A 27021-nucleotide genomic window follows, 5' to 3' on the forward strand; every position below is an offset into this window, starting at 1 on the left:
TTTCATTTTTAAAAGAGCTGATTTTGATGGGTTTAAGAGTCATCTGAAAAATGCTTTCCCCGAGTTTCAAGAATCAGTATTAAAGTTAAATGTAGAGAATACTTGGAAAGCTTTTCTTTCGCTCGTAACTTCGGGAATAATTAGCTACATCCCTAGTAAAATAGTAAAAGAAGGCAGCGAACCGAGATGGTACGACGCGGAAGTGAGAAAATCATTGAGGCGACAGAGAGCGTGTCATGCTAAAATGAAAAAAATCAGCACGGATTTATCCGCTAATGAACGCGAGCTAATAATTAAAGAATATAGGATGACTAAAGCCGCCACGAAGGAAGCGTTCAGGAATGCGTTCACGAATTTTAAAAGAAAAACACTAGTAGAGCAGTTACAGGATAACGCAAAAGCATTTTGGTCATATGTAAGGGAAGTTCAAGGTAAACGGTCTACCGTATGTTCCCTGAGTAACGACAATAGAGATGTGTTGACAAGCAGTTACGATAAAGCCAATTTATTAAATTCCTACTTTAAGAGCGTGTTCACGGAGCCTTCTGAAAACTCACCCGAGACCGATGACAATTCCTGTATACATAAGATGCCAGCTATTCACATTAGTACGCTCGGAATAGAAAAAATATTGAAGTCGCTTAGTCCAAATAAATCTCCTGGTCCAGACGAAATCCCTTCTCGCGTATATAAAGAACTAGCCTCAGAAATTGCCAATTACTTGCAGTTAATATTCAGTAAATCCATCAAGCAACACGAAGTACCTAATGACTGGAAAATCGCTAATGTAACGCCAATATTTAAAAGTGGAGACAAGGAACAGCCATCTAATTACAGGCCGATATCTTTAACGTCCATCTCTTGTAAAGTCCTTGAACACATCGTAGTCAGCTCGGTAATGAAACACCTAGACGCGCAAAACTTATAAATGGGAACTCAACATGGATTCAGGAAAAGCAGATCGTGCGAAACTCAGTTAGCGCTTTTCGCCCACGATATTTTAGTCTCCGGGGAAGACAACATTCCAGTAGACGCGATTTTTCTTGATTTCAAAAAGGCATTTGATAAAGTACCCCACGGAAAGTTAATAATAAAACTGAAATCTTATGGTCTAGACGAAGATGTCATTTCCTGGATTAGAGAATTCTTGAGCGACCGCGTCCAAAGAGTAGTATTAGACGGTGCAGTCTCCAATGAGGTTAGAGTCACTTCTTGCGTTCCTCAGGGTAGTGTCATTGGCCCACTCCTATTCCTTCTTTATATAAACGATATTGGCGAAGTAGTACAGAGTAAGTTACGATTATTTGCAGACGACGCTGTAGTTTACAGAGAAATCCGTTCCAGCAAAGATATAGATGAACTAACGAATGACCTTGCTGCTATCCAAGCTTGGTGCGATGCATGGCAGTTAGAATTAAACTTGGAAAAATGCGTCGTAATGAATTTCTGGAAGAAGAATAACTCCCTACAGCGTAACTATATCATTCGGGGCACCCAGTTAAAGGCAGTTGAATCCGTGAAATATCTAGGCGTTAGACTCAATAATGATCTATCGTGGAATAAACATATTCGAGAAATAACCGGTCAAGCTAATCGTAAAATGGGTTTTGTTAAAAGAATATTAGGAAAGTGCGACGACAAAGTGAGAGAAATTAGCTACTTTTCCCTCGTTAGGCCACATCTGGAATACGCTGCTAGTGTTTGGGACCCATATGAAAAAGGCTTAATAACAGAGTTAGAACGCGTGCAAAGAAGAGCTGCCAGGTATGTGAAAGGTCGTTACGATAGTCTTGTTAGTGTAACTGACCTCTTACATAAACTCGGATGGGATTCTCTGTCGGACCGTAGATAGAAAAATAGACTAAACCTTTTAGATAAATTCAAGAGCAGTGTCTTTTCTGACGAAGTTAACCATATCTTGCGGACGCCAACGTACTACGGAAGATCAGATCATATAAATAAAATAAGAGAGATAGATTGCAGAAACATATGTAAAACTTAATGCATGTTTCTAAAATTCTATTCTATATTCTATTTCTAAAAGCATATAGTAGTATAGTTTGTTATTATACGGGACGTTTTTTGGACGGTGTGGTGTGCATGTGGGAGTCCAAATGCATGCTGCATGCTGGTGATTGATCACCCCCTGCCAAACACCCTAGAGGTGGCTCGCAGGGTATTATGTAGATGTAGATCCAAATATCCGCGGATATTGCCCTTCATCGGATACATCGGATCCAAAGTCGCGGAAGACATCGGATCTGGATCCGAAATTGTAAATAATAGCTTCAGTGAATGTAACGTCCCATGAGGGTGGAAAGAGTTCCGATTCCATCTTCGAATGCGCCGTCGCATGCGATTCCTGTCATAATCGTGACCTGTTTTATTTGAAAGCTCTCGCAGAGGTTACGTAGGAGAATTTCAGCCGTGGAAAATAAAAAAAGGCAAAGTACGACTGGAATATAGCGTGACTATTTCCAAGAGATTTAAAATTCATTTGGGGAATCTCAGTGTCAGGAGTTTGAAAATATATTTGGATCCGAAAATATCCGATCCGAAAGATCCGACTCCGAAAATCAAGGATCCGATCCGAATCCGGATCCAAGAAAAATCCTGGATCCGTCCATCCCTAATTAAAACGCATCATTTATGAAAAAAACTTTATAATATCAATTCAATTAACAGGGAACGTAGACTTTCGCAGCGAGATTCATTGATGTCGATGTCTTTTGGGAGCAGCTGCGTTTTGCGATTAGCCACGCGAGCTTTTGAGGACAGGGCTGACAATGAGAGTTCTTCTGGCGTAAGCGTCACCCTTCCCCTTCAAATACGCCGGTGGAGTGATGAGGATTGACGGGTATATCAATTGACAACTTTTTTCCAATTTCTCATTCATCGCCTGATGTTGCGACCTGTAATGGCCGCGAAAGCTCGCGTGAAAAAGCGCAATACGAAGCTCCTCCCGAAAGTCATGAGAGAAAATCCTAAGTTCAATCAGAGGTAATGGCCTGATGTGTGATTCACTAGTACATCTGACCAGCAATACACCGGGTTCGAATCCTGACAAAGTGAAATATTTTTCATGGCGAATCACATCTTGGTGTATGTAAAGAAGTTATGGAAAGAGTTTAGGAATTAAACTCTACATCTTAACGTATCAAAGCGATTTTACACAAGGAAAATATCACTTGACGCACTGTATTTTAATCTTTTCTTAATATACATTCACTTCAAGATGGCTTCCTCTGACTTACAATCACTTATTTTTCTCTCATCACCAGAGCATTAAATCAACACAATAAAATCAAAATATAAACAAACATGCTCACATACAAATAAAACACAACAAATTAACTCAAAAACAGAAAACAAACCAAGCACATACAAAAGTGATTTCAGTCATTAATAAACATACAACAACCTCTTATTGTGCTTTTGAAATGGCACCTCCCGTCATTGTGCATTTCAAAGCTCTCTCTATTTGCATGAGTTCCCATGACAAAATTTCCGTGGACTATCACAAGAATCGCACCTTAGGCTATCGGCGCAGTGAGGGGGGGGGGTGTTTGGGGGTTAAACCCCACCCCATAGAGCTCAGGAATTTTTAAGTTTAATCCATTTTACTTAATTGGATTGATATTACTAATAGAATAGAACAGTATAAGTATTAATATAATATCCTTCAGAAAGCCGTAAAACTCACCATTTTGATCCGTTTATCTTAAAATTCCGCACTTTAATAATCTCGCACCTACCGCTTACCCCGGTGGGTATTCCATACCACCACACACCCCGATATTGGTGCACCTAAACCACGACCTCCGAGAGACAAGGCCTGAGCGCTCCATCGTGACGTCACGAGTCATAGGCGGACGGAAGGATAAGCGAAGACTGCCATTGATAGCGCGTATTGGTGGGGAATGCGTAAGAAAAGCAAACGATACGTGAACAGACATTTCTCCGGCTACAATTTTCCATTTCCACAATTAACCATTTTGTTTGGAAGCTCTCTCAGAGGTTACGTAATAAAAATATTATAATGTGTATGAAAATCTAAAAAGCATTGCTTTGATTTTATGTACCCAGAATGAACTTTAATGGTTACTTCGTTCAATAGCAGGGATTTGAAAATACATTTGGATCCGAAAATATCCGTTCCGAAAGATCCGGCTCCGGAAATCAAGGATCCCATCCGAATCCGGATCCGAAACAAATCCTGGATCCGTCCATCTCAAGTTAGTAACCTAACATACAATGAATGAGGGCCTTTTAAAGGATACAACGCACCGGGCCCGGCACCTTGTTCTTCAACTGATACGCCAAGTCACCCGGGGAGGGGTTGGAATGGGAAGGAAGGAGGAGCGACCGCGATAGGAGCCCGTCGACGCCTCCGAGGAAAGGATTGGAGTGGAAGGTACGGAATAGGGAAAAGCCGTCGACATCATCTTTTTTTTACACACTTGTATAAATTAATACATGCATTACAGTTATATAAAAATGTATTAATGCATTAAAATGGATTTATTACTGAGCAATACAAATAATATTTTTACGAGCGTGCTGCCTCCGCTCCCAGCGGGCTTCCCCCGCTCTTTTCAATGCAGGTCCACAGAGGGATAGGCGCGTTTCTGGTTTTAAAATGTAGAATAAAAGGCAGGGTCTTAAGTACAAATTTAATTGGAATGTTCACGTACAAATTGAGGTCATAAGACCTCTTTAAACACAATATTGCACTGAAAAAACACTTTGGATATGAGAATCGTAGGTTTGGGTGCCACACCCAAAGCTGAGGTGAAGGGAAGGACTTGTCCATACATTTGGTTGTGTCACCCAAAGGGAATGGGTGATGAGGAGTTGGATGTTACAACTACTCCTTTGGTTGCTACATCCAAAGAAGATGGACGAGTACTTTGGGTGTGAGAACCAAAGCGTTGGGTGGCTCATCAGAACGACGTTTGGAGGCCGAATGAAAAGTTTAGATCACCTGCCCAAAGGATTGGGCGCCTACCCCTTCCTCCCTCCTGTTCAATTCCACTACACCTTAGTATTGTTCTTTTCAACACATTTTGAAATAGGCCACTAAGACAGTGCAACTAAAAAATGAGAAAACCTAGCTCTGTGATTATCATAATATCTATTATCACATAATTCAACATATTGTAACATGCGCGGGTGTAAAAATAAATATCCATATTTGTAGAACACTAGAAAGAACATTTATTTCCAATATATAAACACACAGTTACATAAAATTCACTCCAAACACACAATTTGTCTCAATCTCTTCTTGTTCATTCTCCTTTCCTCGTCAATAAACTCCGTGCCAACACTCTCGATGATTACTCCGCAAGGCTCTCGATGATTACTCCGCCAGGCTCTCGATGAATCCACCGTTAAAATATCATAAAAAGTGCACAAAACACAGTGAATTAATATCATTACCAAATTTTATGCCAATAATCATAAAATATTATTAAAATACAATCACAACATATTATAAATATCATCGGGAAATACAAGAAACGTGAGACAATTTAACCTCAATAAATAAAGGTGAATGTTAATAAGCACAGCAGCGCTTCCGACAAAATATGATCTGAGAGTTTGAACTTTGTTTTAATAAGCACATAGAGATAACAATGGGAATATGAAGAACTCATAAGCAAAGGGTGGTAGTGCGGGCATGAGAATTAATGCAACATGGCGGTGAGAATAAACACAAAATGGCCGTGAGAATAAACAACAACTCGCAACTTACCAGCGAACACATGGATATAGGCTCCAAGTCCAGCCTTCGATAAGAAATTCTCCGTCCCCTCGTCCATAATCTCGAGCAGCAAGAGCAACGAAGCACAAGCGGCAGCAGAGTTCGCCCGTTTTGCCCACAACAAGTCCACACGTGTCTACGGCTTCCACGGCTGAACACAGAACTGCGGGTGCTAGAGAGCTTCATGAGATTGCCACCAGAGCGCGTAACAATAGATTTAGATTTCGTACCTAAACCGGTTGAGTGCACTAACCATAACTTTGGTTCTCCCATCCAAAGGACGATGACTGGACGTGTTTGGTGTGACATTCTTTGCCTTTGGTTCTCACATCCAAAGAGTTAGTTCTGACGTTGCATGATTCTTGATGGCGCATCCAAATCTCCCCGCCCAAAAGGGTTTAGAGTGTAGCATCCAAACCTGTTCTCTCAGTGTGGAAGTAATTACACTATCCTCTGTTAAACCCACATGATGACTCATACTTTCGTATCAACAGTAGACATGAGTGTGGAATCAGCCGCATTTTGATAAAAGTTATTTAAAGAATGCGAGATATTGTTGCAAAGGAACAAATGTATCAGCTTGCGCGCCGTTAACGTCAGGAATATTTACCGTTTTTTTTTTATTTTTTTATTTTTTAAAAACTAATTTTAGGAAACAATAGCAATATTTAGGAAGTAAGATATGCCGTCGCATGTTCTCTGATAAATTCTGTGCATTTTGGTACCTCATTTGTAGAGTTTGGTTGCGTATAAGTTCAGAGAAAGGTATCTATACAGTAGAAATAATATAGAAGATTGTAACTATTGCAACTAGGCAAAAAATTAACACTCACTTTTCAAATTTTGCCGACTCCCGAAGTTTGTCACCCTAGGCACACCCCCAGCCACGCCCTATTACCGGGCCTGAGGAGAGGCACTATTTCTTCCGTGATTTACCGCGCGTTAAACCATTTGTGGGATGACAGTTTCGAAACTCATTCGACAAGGTCCACGTTGCCATCTCTCGTCCAAGAATTCTCGCAAGCATTCTTGCAACTCACCGCTTCACACCACGCAATTCAGACTGCGCCTTCGTGCACAAGTCAGTTTGTGATGTGTTAAGTCTTCAGGCCGCTTTACACGGGGCACGGAATTAAGCAGGTTAGTGCAGCATTAATTTCTAAAATGAAGTGGAATTGCGCGAATGCATGAACGAAATTAGGACAGGGGCTATTTTGCCGTCTCGCATCCACGCATTCTCGCATCTGTTCAAGCAATTCACCGCTTTACGCGACGCAATTTTGATTGCGCCTTCGCACGTACGTCAGATTGCGCAATTCCGTGTACCGTGTAAAACGGCCTTTCGGGTCTTCAGAAAAGTTCGCAGTTTGGAATGACTGTTTTCAGGTTAAATTAAATACAATTTGCGGAGGGCATTTGATTTTATGACATGCAATATGATGTCCGCTCGAGGAATGGTTTTTCTCAAGATACTACTCGCGTGCACTTCGAACGAGCAAATTCCATGTTGAGGTACCACATAAATTTTACTTTTATCATCGTGGCGGTCCGAAGTCCCTTGTGTCCATTCGCGAGCCCCGCTAAAGTAACATGAAACGCCCGAATTGACGTACGTGCAGCGAATGCTGTTCGGTACCTCTTCTGCACGGAGGCGCATGACCGTCATTTTTAATCGAAGCTACTCAGTTCAGATATGTAAATTCGTTCACGCGCACACTTTTCCTCTATCTCCTACGCCTTACAAATATGAAAGACGTTCGCTGCGCTCATAAGATTCCGTCAATCAATGACCTCATAAAAAAATTAGTCACAATGTTTAAGTCCAGGCTTAGGAGAACAAAAAATACACTGCTTACAGAAGTTTTGAACTATGATCCAACTGTTACAACAACATATATATACTGCCTCATCAAGTCACGTTTCTATGAGTCTTTCTTATGCCTTTCTTCCTTCTAGATTTAGTAATGGCCAAGTGTAAGAATTATATTGTATAAAAAACAGGAGATGTTATTGCTACTATAATAAGGCAAAAAAGTAATAACAATAATAAAATTTTACATTAATTAAAAGAATTAATAACGTGTGGACTTATTCTAAGCCAGCATATTGTAAGTCAAAAATAATATTTTTCAGACTCTGTTTAGAATGTTAGTTTCTGCTATCACAAACAACACACTACACTCACAACATAAAATATGCGCACAAAATTCATTGGAATGTCCACTGGCTGGTTGTGGTATAGATGGCTTTACCGGTACAGCTCAAAAGGACCTACGGCGCGTCATCATAATGTGAAGTTTACGTGCAGTGGGTGCAAAAAGTATTCGGACAGTACTCGTGTCCAGCCACTATAACTATTTTGACACCGTTGCACCTGTTCTTTGGATTCAACATGAATGTAGTATTATCATTTGCGGTCCTGGTAAAGGTTTACATGAAAGAAGGAAAATTAGTTGCTATTTTGCTATAAATTGAGTGCAATAGACGATTATGCAGAGCTTTCGCGCGCAAAAAGTATTCTGACACACTGTGCACGTCGATTTAAACGCGTTCATATGGGAGTCCACCGGTGTCATTGCTGTCCAGACGTGGGCGCACATGCTTTCCCTTGGCTGTGGCGAGGTGAAACGCATCTTTGACCGAACGGCGACCTGAAGTGTTGACAGGTCTGGGACGAAATGCAACTGAGACGACTGAGGCTGAGCGAAAGCAAATTATAAGATACTATAATCAGTTAAGTCACTGATTCCAATTGCTACACCTGTTAGACGACCCAGGTGAACTATCTACGACATAGTATTTCATCGATTCAGGAAGACCAAGACTGTTCTAAACAAGCCCCTAATCGGTCACCAACGGAAACTGGCTGACAGTGAGAGCCGATTCGTCGTGCGGGAGAGCAAGAAGTATCAAAAAACCAGCGCTACCAAGGTAACTACTTATCTACAGAAGTATGATGTTTAAGCATACGAAGGAACCGTCCGGAATGTGCGGAAACAAAACGGTTACCACGGTCGAGTAGCAAGGAGAATGCCGTGCATCAGCGTGGTCAATCGCCAGAGGCAGGTAGATTTCGCTCGGGAACATCAATCTGAACATTTAGAGTGGTGGGATAGCGAGATTTTCACTGACGAGAGCGAGTACAACGTGTTGTGATCCGATGGTCATCAAATGATGTGGCGTCGGAACAATACTGTGCTCGATCCCAAGAACTTGCAAGCAACAGTTGGTTATGTGATGGTGTGGGGGTGCATGGGCTCGTCTGCAGTGGGTAATTTGCACTTTTTGAAAGGGATCGTGGACCGCAAGATCTAAATCGAGATACTGATGCAAAATGTGTGAGTGAGTACTGAAAAATGGGACTGAGAAACAAATTTACATTTCAACAGGCAAGAAACACAATTCTGTGGATCAAGCATAATACACCCAATCAGTCGAGAGCCCCTCCTAAATCACCTGACCGCAATCCCATAGAACATCTTTAAAGTATTCTGGAGATACAAATAAAGTAAAGGCAAATATAAAACATGAACGACCTCAAGATTGCCTAGTTAGGAGAATGGGAAAAAATATCCCCTATTGTCAGATCAAAATTGATATATTCAATGCTAAATCGTTTTCAGGCAGTCCTTAAAACCAGGCAATGCCAAAAAACAATTATATTTGCGTAAAATGTGCCTTATGAATTCATTTATTCAGTCCAGTCCAGTTATTGATAGTGTGAATGAAACGAAATACTTGGCAGTAATTTTGGACAGTAATCTAAGCTGGGATAAACATTTACTTACTGTAAACTTAGGGGTGCCTTGTCCAAATTTTACTACCTACGAAACAAAAGTCCACTTCCGGTTAAAAACCCATTTATTATGCTCTTGTTCATTCTAAAATTTCTTATGGTATAATCTGGTGCAGCAGTGCATACATGACTACATTTAAGTGTGCACTCGTTTTGCAACAAAAAAAATAATTAGGGTAATATTGTCTAAAAATTATTATGAGCACTCATTTCCGTTGTTTTTGGCCAATAGTTTGTTATCACTAAGGCATTTGTATTTATTCACATTGCTTAAATTGTTTTTTGCTAGAAGTGGAAATTTGCCGAGTAGATGTGATATATATAATTAAGGTGTGAGTCATTTCTATTTGCATAGAGACCTATGTTAACATTATATAATCGCTGTTTTCTTGACATGGGGCCAAAGTTATTTCATTCACTGCCCGCCAGAAATAAAACAATCCTCAAATGTAATGTTATGAATTGATAAAGACTGACTTTTCTCGCAAGAAATAATTGAAAATATATTTTGATGGTATTTGTTTAAAACATTCATGTATAATTTACTACACTATTATTTTTTATTGGCTTACATTTTGTTATTTGATGGTGACTCAATTCTGGTCAAGAAATAAAAAAATCCTCAAATGTAATGTTAAGACTTGATAAAGACTGACTTTTCTCGCAAGAAATCATTGAAAATTTATTTTGATGTTATTTGTTTTAAACATTCATGTATCATTTACTACATTATTTTTTTTATTTGCTTACATTTGGTTATTTGATGGTGGCTCAATCCTGGTCCTATGACCTTGGAAACCTATGAAAGCTCCTTCTCTATGTATTTTTGTATTCAGATGTAAAAACAAAATGTAGGAGTAAATAAATTATTATTATTAATTTTATTATTTTTTGCTGCTGTTGCAGTGCATGCATAAATAAAGAGCGTTTATGGAGCACATTGAGAATCATTTCAACCCGAAGACATAAGCGCAACACAAGGAAAATGAAAAATTTAGCTGAAAACAAGAGCTGTCCGGATACTTTTTACAACTACTGCATTTTACACATTAGTGCATTTTTTGAGGCAAACCGTTTTTCTTAGGTAAATTTTTTAAACAAATTAGTTGGCCCCAAAGTTGAACAAATTTTTCAAAAATTGCACTCACTGAATTATTTTTCGAAGTTCAGCATGTTAAAACTAATGCCACACCACATGTAGTGATTCAATAGAAACAAAAATTTACAATATTATTGCAAAGTTTATTATTGTCAATTCTTGGCAAATTTCACGACTCAGTTGTATTATTTGTGGCCGATACGATACAAAATGGCGGACCCTGTTTTTCGTTGAAATTTTGTGTTTATGTAGGATTATAAAAAACGGATCACCGAGTTATCTCGAGATATTTACGTTAAATTACATCAAGCGTTTTAGAATGTCAGGGGGAGGCACAAGGATACCTCGCAACAGAAAACGAACGCAATGATAATGGGACCGTATTAAAAATCTTGCATATTTTTGTAAGGGTCTGGGGGAGGGGAACGTGTCCCCGTCCCCTTAGATATGCCTATGGATATGTGCCAAGTTTCAAGTTAAAATTTTCTCTTCCTCCGGACACTGTTACCACATTTGGTGATGATTTTATATTGAATATATTGATTCACTGCAAGGTGGAGTGAGTCTCCCCATATTTGGCCTAGCCACCGAAAATTAATATTCTCTGTTTTTACTCTGAAAATGGTACTATTCTAATAATTGGATGCACCCCCTAGATCTGCCTATGGTTGTGACCGAAGAGCAAAATGGGTGACACATACTAACAGCTTGTGTCAAAGTTGGGCAAAGAAGAAAAGAGTCGCGTGAATAGTGGAGTACTTACGGGAAGGATAGGGGCGAGAGACTGTTCGGAATAAACCACTTATCATTTGTTCTCAGATAACATGAAACTTTTCCTGGAAGACAAAAACTTTTTGACTCCGATGACTTTCCCTTTTAACTCCCCATTCCACTTCAATTTTTAAAATTTCACGGGGAAAATAACTCCATGCTGTGCCTGCTTAAAATGTATCAAAAAACACCGTGTAATTAATCTGGAATTTTGTGTATAACACGAATATTTCAATGCAATCAAAATATTTTATCATTTGCCGAAAGTTATCGTTAGACACGTTTGGGCCCAATAAGTAGCCCATGTTATTGTTGGCCTCAAGAAACGGGAGGCTTTGAAGAAGATAACCTGAAAAAGGACATTAGGCGATAATGGGCGAAGGTAGATACACGTTTCTATTGTTCTCCTGTTACTTGATATTTTATTTCAAAGCTAACGATCATTCGTAACCCATGAGTGAGCTATGATCTCGGGTGTCAGTGGGTGGCTGGGTGGTATTGAAGAGAAGGGACACTTTCGAGGGGTGGACTGAGGACTGATAGGTGGGGGATAACCGATTTTGGGAAATGTGCGACGAAGTTCCTCTTCTATGGCGCTGAGCTTCTCCGAATGGTTGTTCCATCTCTTGGCGAAGATTCACAGTAACTACCTGTCGTGTTTAGTCTCTTTGATTCCTATGCATCCTTTTTATTGGTGAAATATGCGACAAATATCCTGCAAGTAAATATTTAGTCTCACAGTAATTTTCTCATATTCGATAACCATTTTAAGGCTTAATATTCATTGGAGGAGTGCAAATAAATAGTATAAACCGGCTCCGTGATGATCATTATATAAGTGGCACTCAAAATACTGCCTCGCGGGGACAATTCGAACGACTTATGTTGTGGTATATTGAAGCGTGGCGTGGTTGTTGTAAACTGTGGCGGTCCGGTATCTCCTGTGTCCACTCGCGAGCCCGCGAGAATTTTTATTAGCTGAACGCCCGAACTGACGTATTCGCAGTGAATGCTGTGCGATACCTCTTCTGCACGGAGATAACTTTGACCACCATTTTGCAGTAACAAGTAGTCAGCAGCGCCGGGACATGGAGACGGTAGTCGAAGCGCTTCGATGGAGAGAAAGGGGGGTGGGGGAAGAAAGCTCCCCTCCCAACTTCACCGGCGGCGTCGACTCCGAGGAGAAATTTGATACTCATGAATAATATGATAGGGGTCTCAGTCAGAGTTGGTACGTGACACTTAAATGCCGGCGAGTCAATTAAAAATAGTTAAGCCAATTTATGGGGGCCGTGTTCCTCTTTCAGGCGCTGAAAAAATAGGCCTGTATATGCAAAGGTCATTTTGAGTTTACACCTTTTCCGAAATTGCTGACGATATTATTTATATTATGCAGGCAGGTATCATGTTATTGACTAAGGTGGCGAATGGGTAAAGTCTTCGCCTGCCATGCAAGAAATCGCGGGTTCGAGTCCCGCCTGGTTAGGCTTCCTATATCCAGAGGTTGGTTGTTCGAAAATTCGCAAAATGCAAACCGACAGGAACTCAGGGAGACAGAAAGTCATTAGAGCTCACGAAAAATTCATTTTCAACAAAATAAATCAATGACAGAAAGATAAATATGCAATAACACGATATATTCTACGCTCTTACCTCCGAGAACAACATCTATTTACAAACAAACGAAATATTTGTGGCGCGTAACCAAGGACAATAATAGCAGAATGTGAAGCTCAATTTCTCTGAGGAGCGGAAGTGGCGCCGCTCAATTTGTAATGAAACTTTTGGAAACCACTGTACACATCAATTCGGGCGTTTGATATTTAATACGTTGTCGGCAGTGGCGTAGCCAGGAGGAGGGTCAAGGGGTCCGGATCCCCCCCTCTCGAAATATAAAAGTACAATTATTTTCCTTCATGAAAGAAAAGAAAAATTGAAATATCATGAATTTACAAATTATTTATTTAACAAATGAAGATTTTTCGATCATGAAAAGTGCTAAAATTAAGACTGACAATGAAGTCTCGCCTTCTCCTTCCGCAACACAACTAATTGAAAGCCACAAACACTGTGATGCGTCTCTTCCCCATGGAAAAATAAAAATATTAAAAAAATAATTAGTTAAAATTAAAATTAGTTGAAAACCCATTTCTTAGTACCCTGTTTTCAAAAATTTTCCCCCTGGTTTTTGACCCCCCCCCCCCCCCCCCCCCCCCCCCCCCGAACAAAATTCCTGGCTAAGCTACTGGTTGTCGATGCATGCGATAGAGAAATCGGACCGTCACTTTGATGATTTTCATTTATGTAAAATTTACATCTTGACTTGGCCCATTCGAAATACACGTGGGTAACATCATGAATAACATCGTTCTTGGTTTGTTCATAATACTGCATTGAAAACCAAATCCCCTGTCATAATTGTATCCAATTTCACCTGAAAATAGTCATTCAAAATTGCCAACCATTCTGAAAAACGATTTAATCGGGCCACGTCCACTCGCACATCTGACGTTTTTGGGAAGGCGCAGTCAAAATTGCGTCAAGTAAAGCCGTCAATTGCTAGAACGCAGGCGAGAATTCATGCGCTGGAGATAGCAAAATTGAGCCCGTTTTAATTTCGTTCGTACGTTCGCGTAATCCCCTCGCCATAATGAGTAATTAGTCCAGCTTCCGTACTCAACGGCATTAGTTGATGTAACTTATGAAAGAACATCGAAATTGACGTTCCACCATAGGTTACAAAGGCAGTAAATCATGGAAGAAATGGTACCTCACACGCATACTGAGGCTTCGAGGAAAATTCGAAGAGGATGTAAAATAGAAATTCTTTGCAAATTGAAATATTATGATATAGTTTTTATGTCAAAATGTCAAATAGTCACCTCCATGCAGAAGACAGCAATCACTGACGGAACATCAGTTCGGGCGTCTTATTTGCCGAAAGGGCTCGCGAATGGACACAGGAATCTTCGGACCGTCACCTTCGCAAAGGAATCTATTTGGAATTCATAACACAATAACCTCGAGTCAAAGTGTCAGCGAGCAGAATTTTCGTAAATACCCTTTCTGAACTTAATTTTACAATATTTTCTAATTTTGAATACGAATTTGTAACTTCCATAATGACGGTAAATAGTTATTATTAACTCTTATATTTTTTAAAAGTATTTCTGGCGTGCGTCACATTTCATTGCTGAAAAAAGTGAAGTCATCATCAGTGTCACTTGATTTGAAGTCTCCCAGAGCGCAAACTTCAGTTGTCACACTCGACCATTCAACGATTTGATCGCTGGGTTTTTCTCTTTAATAGGAAAATCCTCCAAAATCGTTGGCACATTAATTGCTGATGCCGGGTCTCGCTAGTCAGTGGGCCCTTTCCGCTTCTATAGTAGTAATGTGTTTTACCCGTCCCATCTCTTCCAAACCTTCATTGGTTGAGAGGTACCTATGTAACTTCTTCACTTACGAGCTTGTTGGGGTACATATCACCATTGATTTTAATTTGTCTTCGCGGAATCAATGGAAGGATTTCGTGTGGTGATGAAGACGAATCATTAATTTTTGAATGTGTCGAGTGTTTGATTGATATGTATGTCTTGCGTGGAAGAGGAGAGGAAATAATTTATCTGAAGAAATTGAATAGTCTCAGGTGTTACTTAATGAAATGCTTAATGCAAACCGTCTTTGTGCCGTACGCCAGTATATCGTCTTTTGCTTCTCATTCAAAAAAACTTACGCGCTGAAATATCGGCTTTGAGGTAGTTAATTCATCAAAATAATAAATATCGTGAGACTACACGAAAATAAAAATGTACTAATAATTTTTCAGTTAGAACTTAATATAATGAGAGTGAAATTTAAAACACAGTATGTTGATAAACCAAAAACATTGCATCACAGATATTTTTTGAAAATATTACATTTTATTTACATCATTTTGGCATTTCTCGCCGGTTCCAGTCCAAGATGGTGGCAGTGGGAGGTTTAAATGAAAATAATCTGTAAATTTGACGTTTTTATTTCACCATACCGGTTTCGTCGTGATGCTACAATATCTGGTGTACATAAAGGGAATTCCAAAGATTTCAAACACGCTAGGTCAGTGGGGGCGGAAGGATAATCACAGAAGATAAGGGGAGGTTGTGTTAGAGGTACAGCCACTCAACGTTCAAAATGCAGTTATGGGATAAGGGAGTGTATTTTATCCATTATAATCCAATGTCCCTTGTCAATAACATCAAAAATGTTTTTGATGTTAGTCAGATTTTCAGCTCCATTCAGGAAAGATTTAAACTACGTGTTCTTCTGTGCTGTATATTTTAATGGCGAAGTATTTAGCTGCAACAATAATTATGAGTGAGTAGAAAACTTTCGCTTTTGAGGGAGTGAGAAGTCTTGTTAATCTATTTAACCCAGAAGCAGCTCTGAGTTGGATAGTGTAGAGGAGTTAAGAGATTTCGTGTATCTACGCCGGATAATGCCGCACCACGACGTGACAGGGTGTGTGATATTAAATAACGTGATGTAAAATACGTGAGATTTACGTAAAATTTATTTTATTTCATAAATTCTGAAGACGCCTGGTGGGCGAATAAATCACACGGGACTGATCGTGCTTTTGTAATATTTCGTGGGACAATGTTACCCGTCTGAAACTTTTGTCCTAAACATGAAATATTCAAGATATTAACGGGAGTGAATCTTTTTCAGCGCTTACTTATATCTCTCATGTACATGAGGTTTTCTCTGAATTGGTCGCATCTTGGGATGACACGGCATTACGTACACGATAACAAGAGGATGGAGTGGATGGAAATAGCGGCAAGGAAAGACCTGTAATGAGATATATGCAACATATGGTTAAGGGAGTTATAACAGAAGAATTATGTAAGTTTTGTTAAATAAACTAATGAGAGAAGTTTAGAGGGAGCCTGGTCAAATTAATATTTGGATGAGTCTTTCTTGATGTTGATGATAGGCAAATTACGAAGTAGGGTTGTGATTGGTGCTATAAAAATCCATTTTGCTCGTTAGACGACTAATTCAATTAGAGAACCAATGTGTATTTGCCTGCGGCTTATTATCTTCACAATTTATCTGTCTTACTATCTTATGTATCCTTGGAAGGGTTGTCAAATTTGCTAGTATTCACGTTGTGAATACGAACTCGGAATCCACTTTCGTGTTCACGAATATTTGGTTATTTATAATAACGGTTTTCGGGTATTATTTGATAAGATCACTAAAGTGAATTCAAATTTCATGTCAATAGGATGGCCGTGCCCAATTCTATGCAACTTCCAATACTACTCACTTACATTCATGACGGTGAAACACAACCTATATATCCTCCTGCCGGAGTAGGTAATCGATCGTGGCGGTCCGAAATTTCCTGTGTCCATTCGCGTGCCACCCCTAGCATGGAAAGTAAAGTAAACGCCCGAATTAATGTCCCAACAGTGTACACTGTCCGGTACCTCTTCTGCACGGAGATGACTGGGACCGTCATTTTGCCATATTTCATTATACTCGCTTTCTTGTTTGTCTTTCTTAGAAAAATCGTGCACTCAAATTTAGACCACTTCCAGATTACCTACAACGCTGGAATTTACAGGATATGTCAGAACCGGATAACAATGCAATTTTATTATTCTTTTACCACGATCGGAACGGTATTTCGTGAAATGTTTAGAAATAAAAATTATATCTATATTTCAAAAAATGGTCACCAAAATGCAGGCGCTGCAGTCATTGTAGCTGTATTTAACCATAGACTAAGAATTATTCTGTGATTTAACTTGCTGCATTGAAGGAATCCCTTCCTTTTGCAATGCTGTTAACAACGACATTTTATTATATTTCTTGTTATAGTTTTTCCGCCATTAACACGTCTTTTAAACTTCCGCCATTAATTTATTCAATATTGCTAGCACAATTTGTCAGAGCAAAAAGACGGTCGTGGTTATCTCCATGCATGAGAGGTACCGAACAGTAATCACTGCCAGCACGTCAATTCGGGCGTTCAGCTGAATCAGTGGTTTCGTGCTCGCGAATGGACACAGGAGATTTCGGACCGCCTCGTAATCGAAGGAATACGCCATCAATATTCCACAGCTTAAGTCGTTGGAATTGTACTCGCGAGGCAATATAATGAGCGCTACTTGTGGAACGACTATTACGATGTCGGGTATTACTATTTCTTTGCGTTAGTCCTACAAAAATGGTCCTGAAAATGGTAATAAAAAATTAGACATCAAATTCTGCAGCACGTATTTACTTGCAGGATATTTATTGCATTTTTCATCCACCGAAGATAAGGCGAGTAACTACACTATGGAAGATATAATTTAGAAATGCCAAGAATGTAAACGGAAAAAAGTGATAAAAATACATGTGATTCGTTTCAAAGGTTTAAATTTCATAGCTATTGAAATGAAATCAATTATCTTATCTTTATTAGTAAGTTTTAAACAGAAAATGATGGCTAATATTCAGATGAGAGTTGATTTTCTCAATGGAACAGCTGTACTGAAGCCTCAATTTCCTGATTGGCTTAAGACTAAATCAAATCATTCTCGAACTTGTACCAGTCGGAGGAACCTGGCAAGCAGGGACGATCTGTCCAGGTCGATTGGTCTCAGATCGTTAAGAATCCTGCTCTTATGTCTGGTTCAGATAACGATTATTCCAGCCGTCGTCTGAACTATCGTGCATTCACCCGATGGTTAAAACCTGTGCTGCCCTCTAGTGCTCACATCTAAAGTGAACGGGAAATCGACGGTTAGCAAAGCTGTTTAGGTATGCATGGTCATGATATCACTGTGTTCAATGTATATTTACCGAATAATTCTTCTTCCGCCCATATTTTTCCTTCCTAGGACAAAGCCATGAAAAAAATAGAGCTTCACGAGCATTTCGTCTTTCTCTTGTCGCTTCCGTTTCCGGTCTCCCAGCGCCTAACCATTGTAAAGCGGCGATATTCGCAACTACGTCAACTATTGTCAGGACATGCATTCCGTCGGCTAGTTCGGCCAACTATCATTAGGACGATCGCCTGGAAAATCGTAATGTGAACGAGACATTAGCCCCCCCCCCCCCCCCCCCCGCATCGCCCTTGTCAAACCTTTTCGGGGGAGGGGGGGGGGCATTCGAATCCCCGGGTTAGGAAGGGGCCATCATGTGCCCCAGCCGAGTGACCCAAATCAATCCAGACCGCTCCTGCTGCCAATTGCAGAATTTCCTGTGAAAAACGAGAAGGCTAGTGTGCACGTCATCAACCATAGTTAATGGGTTAGCCACTATGGGCTATATATTCGCTAAATTCACGTGGAAAATAATTGTCGGGACCTCATTCCGTGAAATAAATCAAACATTGATTTATGTGAGCAATTATTATCAATCTATTTTGTGAACTGATACGCGGTTGTTTTACGTTAGGTTTATCTACCGAAAATCGCAGACATTTCCTTCTCGTTGGGAAACGTTCTCGTTCCACGTGTATGTTAGGTTTATTCAACGAAATGATCTTTGGATTTTTCTCCTCATTGAGAAATCTGCCAATTTCGCTGGTAAATTAAGTTACGGTGGTCGCTGGTAGAGGGCCCCGTTGTTCCCATGGCAGCACGGGTTTCTCCTTACTCCGTACCATCCACTCCTATCCTCTCCCCGGAGGCGTTGACGGGCTCCTATCGTGGCCGCGCCTCCTTCTTTTTTCCTTCCCATTCCACTCCCCTCCCCGGGTGACTTGGCGTATCAATAGAATTATTAGGTCGCGGCCCCGGTGCGTTGTATTCAGTAGCGGCTTGTGAGTCAAATGGTGGGAGGGGCACACTCCACCGGGGGGGTCAAAATTTATTCATATTTTGTGATTATTAGTGATTTTTTAAGGCAACCCAGAGGCCATTATGATTCACTAAAACACTAAAAATCACTGAATCGATTAAATCAACTACAACTAGGCCTTTTTAAACTATAACAAATTGCACATAATCAGTCAACAGATCACCAAAACAAGGTATTCTGCAACACTGCAACACTAAGGCCGGTATCGTCAGTCGCTTCTTTAGCCATCCTTCATCTTCCTCGGCTCCTGAAGGATAGATTTCAGTTCGAGAGACGTCCGAAGCTCTTCTTCACCGCACTTTGCTGGTGAAGGACTCCTCGTCAGCGTAGGTTGGTCTGGCCCAGCCTTCACAGCCACTTCACATCCATTTCATCACTTTAAAGATTTTTAAACAGGCCTTTCATAAAAGATAGGTTGGTAGAAATGATTTTGTTTTTATTATTTGTGATGGCGATAACGTTTTAATTTTGTTTACGTTCATTTTTCTGTTTATTTCTGCTTTACATTGCAATGTTATCCGTAAGCCGGTGCATCAAAGACAATGATTGAACAGCGTATTATCATGGATATTAAAGCTGTTAGGAGATGTTTGTGTATTTCGACACATAAAAACCTTAATTGGAGGTATTCCTGAGGCATAATCATTCGCGATCATGTTGAATGACGTGATAAAAGTCGTCATACTAGACGCAATCCATGCCAAGGATATCACCCTGCACGTTAAAATCACCTCTAGATCGATGTAAAAAGCCTACAAATAAATTTTTCTTGCGCACATGCACTAGATATGGATATGGAGTAACTACTTAGTGCAATTGTGTGCATCAAGTACTACTCTTAGGCCCATATCGTCAGTCGCTCCTTCAGATCTCGTCTTCACTTAGGATTCCTTCGGCGGCCTCCTTCGCGAAGGACGCGATTACGTTCGAGAGACGATCCTCAGTGAAGCTCTTCTTTATCTTCCGACTTAAGCTGGTCTTTTGGATCATTTTCGTCGCTCATGGAATGTCCGGTTCTGAGACCCGTTCATCCAGTCAAACAAAGACAAAGCATAATTCACCTAGCGTCACATGGGTCACAAAATATGCCGAAATGGAGCGAATGGGTAACGCGGAAAGAGTTTTTCTATTTAATTTGGTAATCAAACATAGGGATATTCGAGAAAATAAGAAAACGGACGCAGAGACAGTATGCATTGGAATCAGAAATTAAATTAACCGAAAATTCATAGATAATTCATACTTCAATCCAACAGACCGAAGCGTGGGAAAAAAGCAACAAGTTTCCTCAGTTAGATGATTAGTAAATATCAACTATAGTCTTTAGTAGTCGAAACGTACATCTAAACAATCCAGCATTAACGTAAGCCAACATGATGATTAAATAATTCCTGGGGTCTAGGTAATATAATGCAAAAAGTTGTTTGCCAACGTGTTGTTTTATTTTAAAGCCTTCATCAGGGCTATGAATGAAAAAATGAGAGAACAATGATGTACAACATTGATACATAAATAAAGGTTACAAAAAAGCTGTTATACTACAGTATAATTAAAAAATGAGAAAGGAATACACAAGGATTTTGACATTTAAAAAATATAAAAAATATTTTTTTAATGTCAAAATTCTTGTGCATTCCTTTCTAATTTTTTTATTGTAATATTGTAAAACAAGTGTTTTGTAACCTTCATGTATGTATCAATATTGTATATTATTGTCGTCTCATTTTTTCATTCATAGCCCTGATGAAGGTTTTAAAATAAACCGAAGCGTTGGCAAAAAATCTTAATCGTACGCGGAAAAATGGTTTAGTTAGAACTATCGAATTCTGATGAAATTTATCAAACTTTTCGGTCGTCATATGGCTCATTGAAAAATTTAGTAACAATTACCAAACCAATTTGATAAATTAAATCAAACTGGTTTGGTAATTGATACCGAAATGGCCACAGCAGTTCGATAAAAACTATCAAAATCGAAAGATAATAAAACATACGTAGCGTGCACATGTGAAAGATTTTCAATCCAGAAAACACTCTTATGATTTAAAATCATAAAATTAATATTTAACGTAAGTTTATGCCAAAAATGTACATAAAAAAGTAAAAAAAATCCGCCTGCTAGCAGCATCGAAGCCCTCCCCATGGTAGCGTGGGGCGCTAACCACTGGGCTAAACCGGTTGCCATGACGTAAGGCTACACAAACACAGTAATATTTTATTAATGTAAATAATCAACCTCTGCGTTGAAATGTGAATAAGATGTGATTAAACTTTCCCTTTGTAAGCTTAAGGCCCGTATCGTCAGTCGCTTCTTTAGCCATCCTTCATCTTCCTCGGCTCCTAGAGGATAGATTTCAGTTCGAGAGACGTCCGAAGGTCTTCTTCAGCGCACTTTGCTGGTGAAGGACTCCTCGCCAGCGTAGGTTGGTCTGACCCAGCCTTCACATCCACTTCACAACCATTTCATCACTTTAAAGATTTTTAAACAGGCCTTACATAAAAGATAGGTTGGTAGAAATGATTTTGTTTTTATTATTTGTGATGGCGATAACGTTTTAATTTTGTTTACGTTCATTTTTCTGTTTATTTCTGCTTTACATTGCAATGTTATCCGTAAGCCGGTGCATCAAAGGCAATGATTGAACAGCGTATTATCATGGATATTAAAGCTGTAAGGAGATGTTTGTGTATTTCGACACATAAAAACCTTAATTAGAGGTATTCCTGAGGCATAATCATTCGCGATCATGTTGAATGACATGTGATAAAAGTCGTCATACAAGACTCAATCCATCACCCAGCACGTTAAAATCATCTCTACATCGATGTAAAAAGCCTACAAATAAAGTTTTCTTGCGCATCTGCACTAGAAATGGATATGGAGTAACTACGTAATGCAATTGTGTGCATCAAGCATATTCCTCTTAAGCTTAGAAAGGGAAAGTTTAGTCACATCTTATTCATCTTTCAACGCAAAGGTTGATTATTTAAATTAATAAAGTATTATAACCTTTGTGCATGGCATTAGTACTGTATCCGATTTAGCCCAACCGTTAGCGCCCGTCGCTACCACGGGGAGGGCCCACGTTCGATGCTGCTTGCAGATGAATTTTTTTTAGCTTTTTTTATATTTCTTTAGCATAAACTTACGTTAAACTATTAGTTTTATGATTTTAAATCAGAGTAGTGTTTTCTGGATTGAAAATCTTTCACACGCACTGTGCACGCTACGTCGGTTTTATTATCTTTTGATTTTGATAGTTTTTATCGAACTGCTGTGGCCATTTCGGTATCAATTACCAAACCAGTTTGATATAATTTATCAAACTGGTTTGGTAATTGTTACTAAATTTTTCAATGAGCCATATGACGACCGAAAAGTTTGATAAATTTCATCAGAATTCGATAGTTTTAACTAAACCTTTTTTCCGCGTACGGTTACTTATCTCGGCAATACTTGAGGAATTGCCAAAATCCAGTGGAATTTTATTCGGAAAGGGAATGATGGCTTTAAAATAAAACAACACGTTGGCAAACAACTTTTTGCATTATATTACCTAGACCCCAGGAATTATTTAATCACCATGTTGGCTTATGTTAATGCTGGATTGTTTAGGTGTACGTTTCGACTACTAAAGACTATAGTTGATATTTACTAATCATCTAACTGAGGAAACTTGTTGCTTTTTTCCCACGCTTCGGTCTGTTGTATATTTGAAGTATGAATTATCTATGAATTTAATTTCTGATTCCAATGCAAACTGTCACTGCGTCCGTTTTCTTATTTTCTTGAATATCCCTATGTTTGATTACCAAATTAAACAGAAAAACTCTTTCCGCGTTACCCATTCGCTCCATTTCGGCATATTTTGTGGCCCATGTGACGCTAGGTGAGTTATGTTTTGTCTTTGTTTGACTGGATGAACGGATCTCAGAACCAGACATTCCATGAGCGACGAAAATGATCCAAAAGACCAGCTTAAGTCGGAAGATAAAGAAGAGCTTCACTGAGGATCGTCTCTCGAACGTAATCGCGTCCTTCGCGAAGGAGGCCGCCGAAGGAATCCTAAGTGAAGACGAGATCTGAAGGAGCGACAGACGATATGGGCCGTCTTCCCTTCCTTCGATGCTTGGGGTACTGACAGAGTTTGGAAGACGGGGAGCGGGAAGGAAAGGGGATAGGCGAGGTGACCTTGAAGAAAAAGACCCTCTCGCCTCTGGCTAGCTACTCTCGTGCCACCTTCCTGCTTTTTGAGAATTAAAACTGTCGATACGATTTCCTCCTATGCCGTGAGCCCTCTATAATATACTTACTCTATGCTACAACTTAAACAACAATGTGTTGCCCCCACCCCTAGTTTTGATCCTGGATCGCCATTTATCTTTACAGCACAAGAGAACACATAGTTTAAACATTTCCTGAATACTGCTGAAAATCAATATATATTTCTTGTTACTTAGAAGTAACATTGGGTTCAGTGCCGAAGACTCCATGGGGCCTGAGGGGGCCCGGGCCCCTTCACAAATTCGTTATGGGTGTGAGGAAAAAAATGTGTCAGGTTTGTCGATCTTCCCTGGAGTGTCCAGATATCGAGATTCGAGTTATCAGGGATCTAATGTTCATCATATGACTCTTTTAAAATGCTTAAAAAACTTAAAACTCACAAATTTCCCGGGGAGGAATCCCCGGTTTGGGCCCCAAAATATTTTTTGTAAGTCGGCATCCCTGATTGGGTTATAATGGGTTAACTGCTACCAATTATGAGGCCATATTCTGTGACTCCCAACGGATCAATACGGGACATGCTGCGTCGGTTTAGAGGACAAGCGAATATTTCTTATGGGTCACTTGCAATTAGAAAGTGGAAGTCATTTTTGTGGACTTCATTTTCAAGTATTCCCTTCCTTTTGCAATGCTATTAACAACGAAGTTTTTATATTTCTCGTTGTAAGTCTTCAACTTCCGCCATTATTTTATCCAATATTGTTAGTTCATCCTCAAAACAGATACCACAAATGAGCGTTTTGAGATGTATTGCTGGAATCAAACATGAAAGATGTTCGTCGAACTTCTTACAGTGTTTCTGGCAGAAAGCGAGTATGTTACCTAACAAACAAATAGCCGCATCTACATTACGAAATCGGCAGGTGAAATATTCCTTTCAAACAAGTGTACTGAAATAACTTAGAATTTCGGAAAGTCAGGAAATCAGTAGCGCTGCTTCTGGTAATTTTCCTATCCAGACCATATTCGCCTAGAGCAGATTAAGGCTCCTTACCTTCATATTTTGAAGAGGCAACTCACTCTCGGAGGAAAATTATGAAGATCATCGTTACCTATCATCGTAGGAGATATAAACACGTAAAATCAAGTTTTATTCAATGTTTATTTCTACGTGTACATTGATTATGTAAATATAATCAGGACTTCCTTCCCATCTCCCCAATTTTTCACTTCCATTCGCAGATTCCTTTCGGAGCATTCATCGACACGTTCCATCTCTGCGTCCGGTTTAGCCACTAGCGCCATGTCAATCATAATCTCGTTTCTTCCTGCACTTATCTCCTCTTCATTGCCTTCTTCTCCTTTCTCTGTCTTGGGGTCTTCTCCCTGATAGTCGTCTAAGTCCTTCTCCTCCTCTATTTCGCATTCATCCTTGTCAAAACTCCTCTTGTTTCATTTCTGCCAATAGCAAATGGCCCCAATTGCACCGCCAGCGATGAGCATTGCACCCGTCACCAGGGCAATGGCGGTGGTACTTGACGGCCACTTCATTTTTCAATATTCAAATCTTTCTCTGTGATGGATTTAAAATACCTCTGCAAAGAGAATAATGATCGTCTATACAGAAATTTAAATTTTTTCAATTTAAATATTTTTTTTATCGAAAGTTGAGTAATTGTGCGAAAAATCCACAGAGAAAAAAATCATTCGCCTTGACCGGGATTTCCACAGGGAAGAATGACGCCTCGGTAGCTTAACTGGCTAAAGCACTCGGCCGGAAATCGAGGGATCCGGGTTCGTATCCCGGTCAAGGCGAATGATTTTTTCTCTGTGGATTTTTCGCACAAATGTGCATTGCGGGTGACTCCCGTAAAGTTATCACCGTGGCTAGTCCCGGTATACTTAAATTAGAAAGTTGAGTTATATATAACTTTGACAATTATTTAATTTATATAGGCGAATGCTAGTCATTTGAGTATTTTCGACATATTTAGACCACTTTCTCATATTTCGCTTTTATCTCTCTCTCACTGAGCGTATTACATCTTATGAAACGTTACAAAAATGATAGTAAACATTATGAGAAGGTCACTTACTGTGATAGCTCGTCACTTCGTCAAATTGCTCTGCTGTAGCTCTAAGTAATTCTGTCGGTTTACGGACAAATATTAATCCCCTTATGCAGAATAATAAAATAGCCGTCTTTTTGTGGAACTCTCAAAGCAACCTGTCTATTAACAGTTTATAGCACCACTTCAACGTGAACGATTCAGCGCAAGTCGCAGCATTCAAGAATGTAACTTAGTAGCGGAACGCGGTCATTGGTGTCGATTTAGCTTTCCTTTTAAACGAATTTGGCGGATCAATTCCATCTCCTGAGTGGATTTTTTATTAGACTCTGTCAAAAAAATACTCTCTCATTTTTATTCTAATCCCAAAGTGCAAACGATTTTTCAAGAAATATCTTCTCAAGCGAGGGAAGGTTTAGATCACTGAAGAGAATAAAAATAATTGTTCTTATTTATTTGCTTATTGAAAAGGAGCTCTAAGATTGTTTAACAAAATTAATCCTGGCAACTATGACTAAAAAAAGTATAGGACTTCACAGGATTGTGAAAAGTTCTATTTGATCAAGAAAAGGAAAGCTAACTGTATGGATTTCAAAAAATAATACCGGAATTATGATCTAGACTAAAGAAAATTAAATATTAAAGTTCGTCTAAAAATAATGATGGTAGAAAAACTCATAAATGAGCTCAACCTAACGCAATGACGATATACCGGAGTGTCACCATCATAGCAGGTGAGATCCTTGGGCTTTCTAGGTTTTGCATTCACAATAGGCCATAGCATCAACAAGTTTTCCTTTTCAGCTCGCCTATTAATTGGACGAATCTATTCTGAGAGATAGTTATATCGTTGCATGAATTGAGAACCAGAGTACACATTCAACTTGAAACGAGAGTGAAGTAGTATGTGATGGTTATGAAAGCTATTTACGCTACATAACTCAACCAAGGCATCATGTAATGACGCACATTAAGATGAATTAATAATTATTGATGATCTCAAAATGCGCTTGAAAGGTGAAAATAAGTTTTCAAATCTGACAGCACCACAGAGAATGCCGAGGGTACTGCAAAGTAAATGAATTGTAGTAAATTATTAAGATAAATATTAAGGGAAGAACAATAATAAGTTTATAATAATGAAACGAAATGTTTGACTCCCTGCACCAGTCTTTTTACTGATCAATAACGCTAACACCGGTTTTTAATCCGCCTTTTACCACCGACTGGCCCTCTTTTCCGAGTCCCTTGTCCTTAAAAGTATCCATTCCTAAAAAGGATAATGCAACACTTGTCCAATTCCTAGCTTTCATATAACTTGGCCTTTCAATTGCAACTCATTATTGTAAAAAAATATATCAACCTGTTGCACCGAGTTTAAAATGATTTGATTTATATAAAGAAATAAAAAAAACGAGTGAGCGACATTAAAATATTTACGAGTAAAGTTTT

Source organism: Ischnura elegans, chromosome 4 (assembly GCF_921293095.1).
Source record: "Ischnura elegans chromosome 4, ioIscEleg1.1, whole genome shotgun sequence".
Taxonomy (NCBI): Eukaryota; Metazoa; Arthropoda; class Insecta; order Odonata; family Coenagrionidae; genus Ischnura; species Ischnura elegans.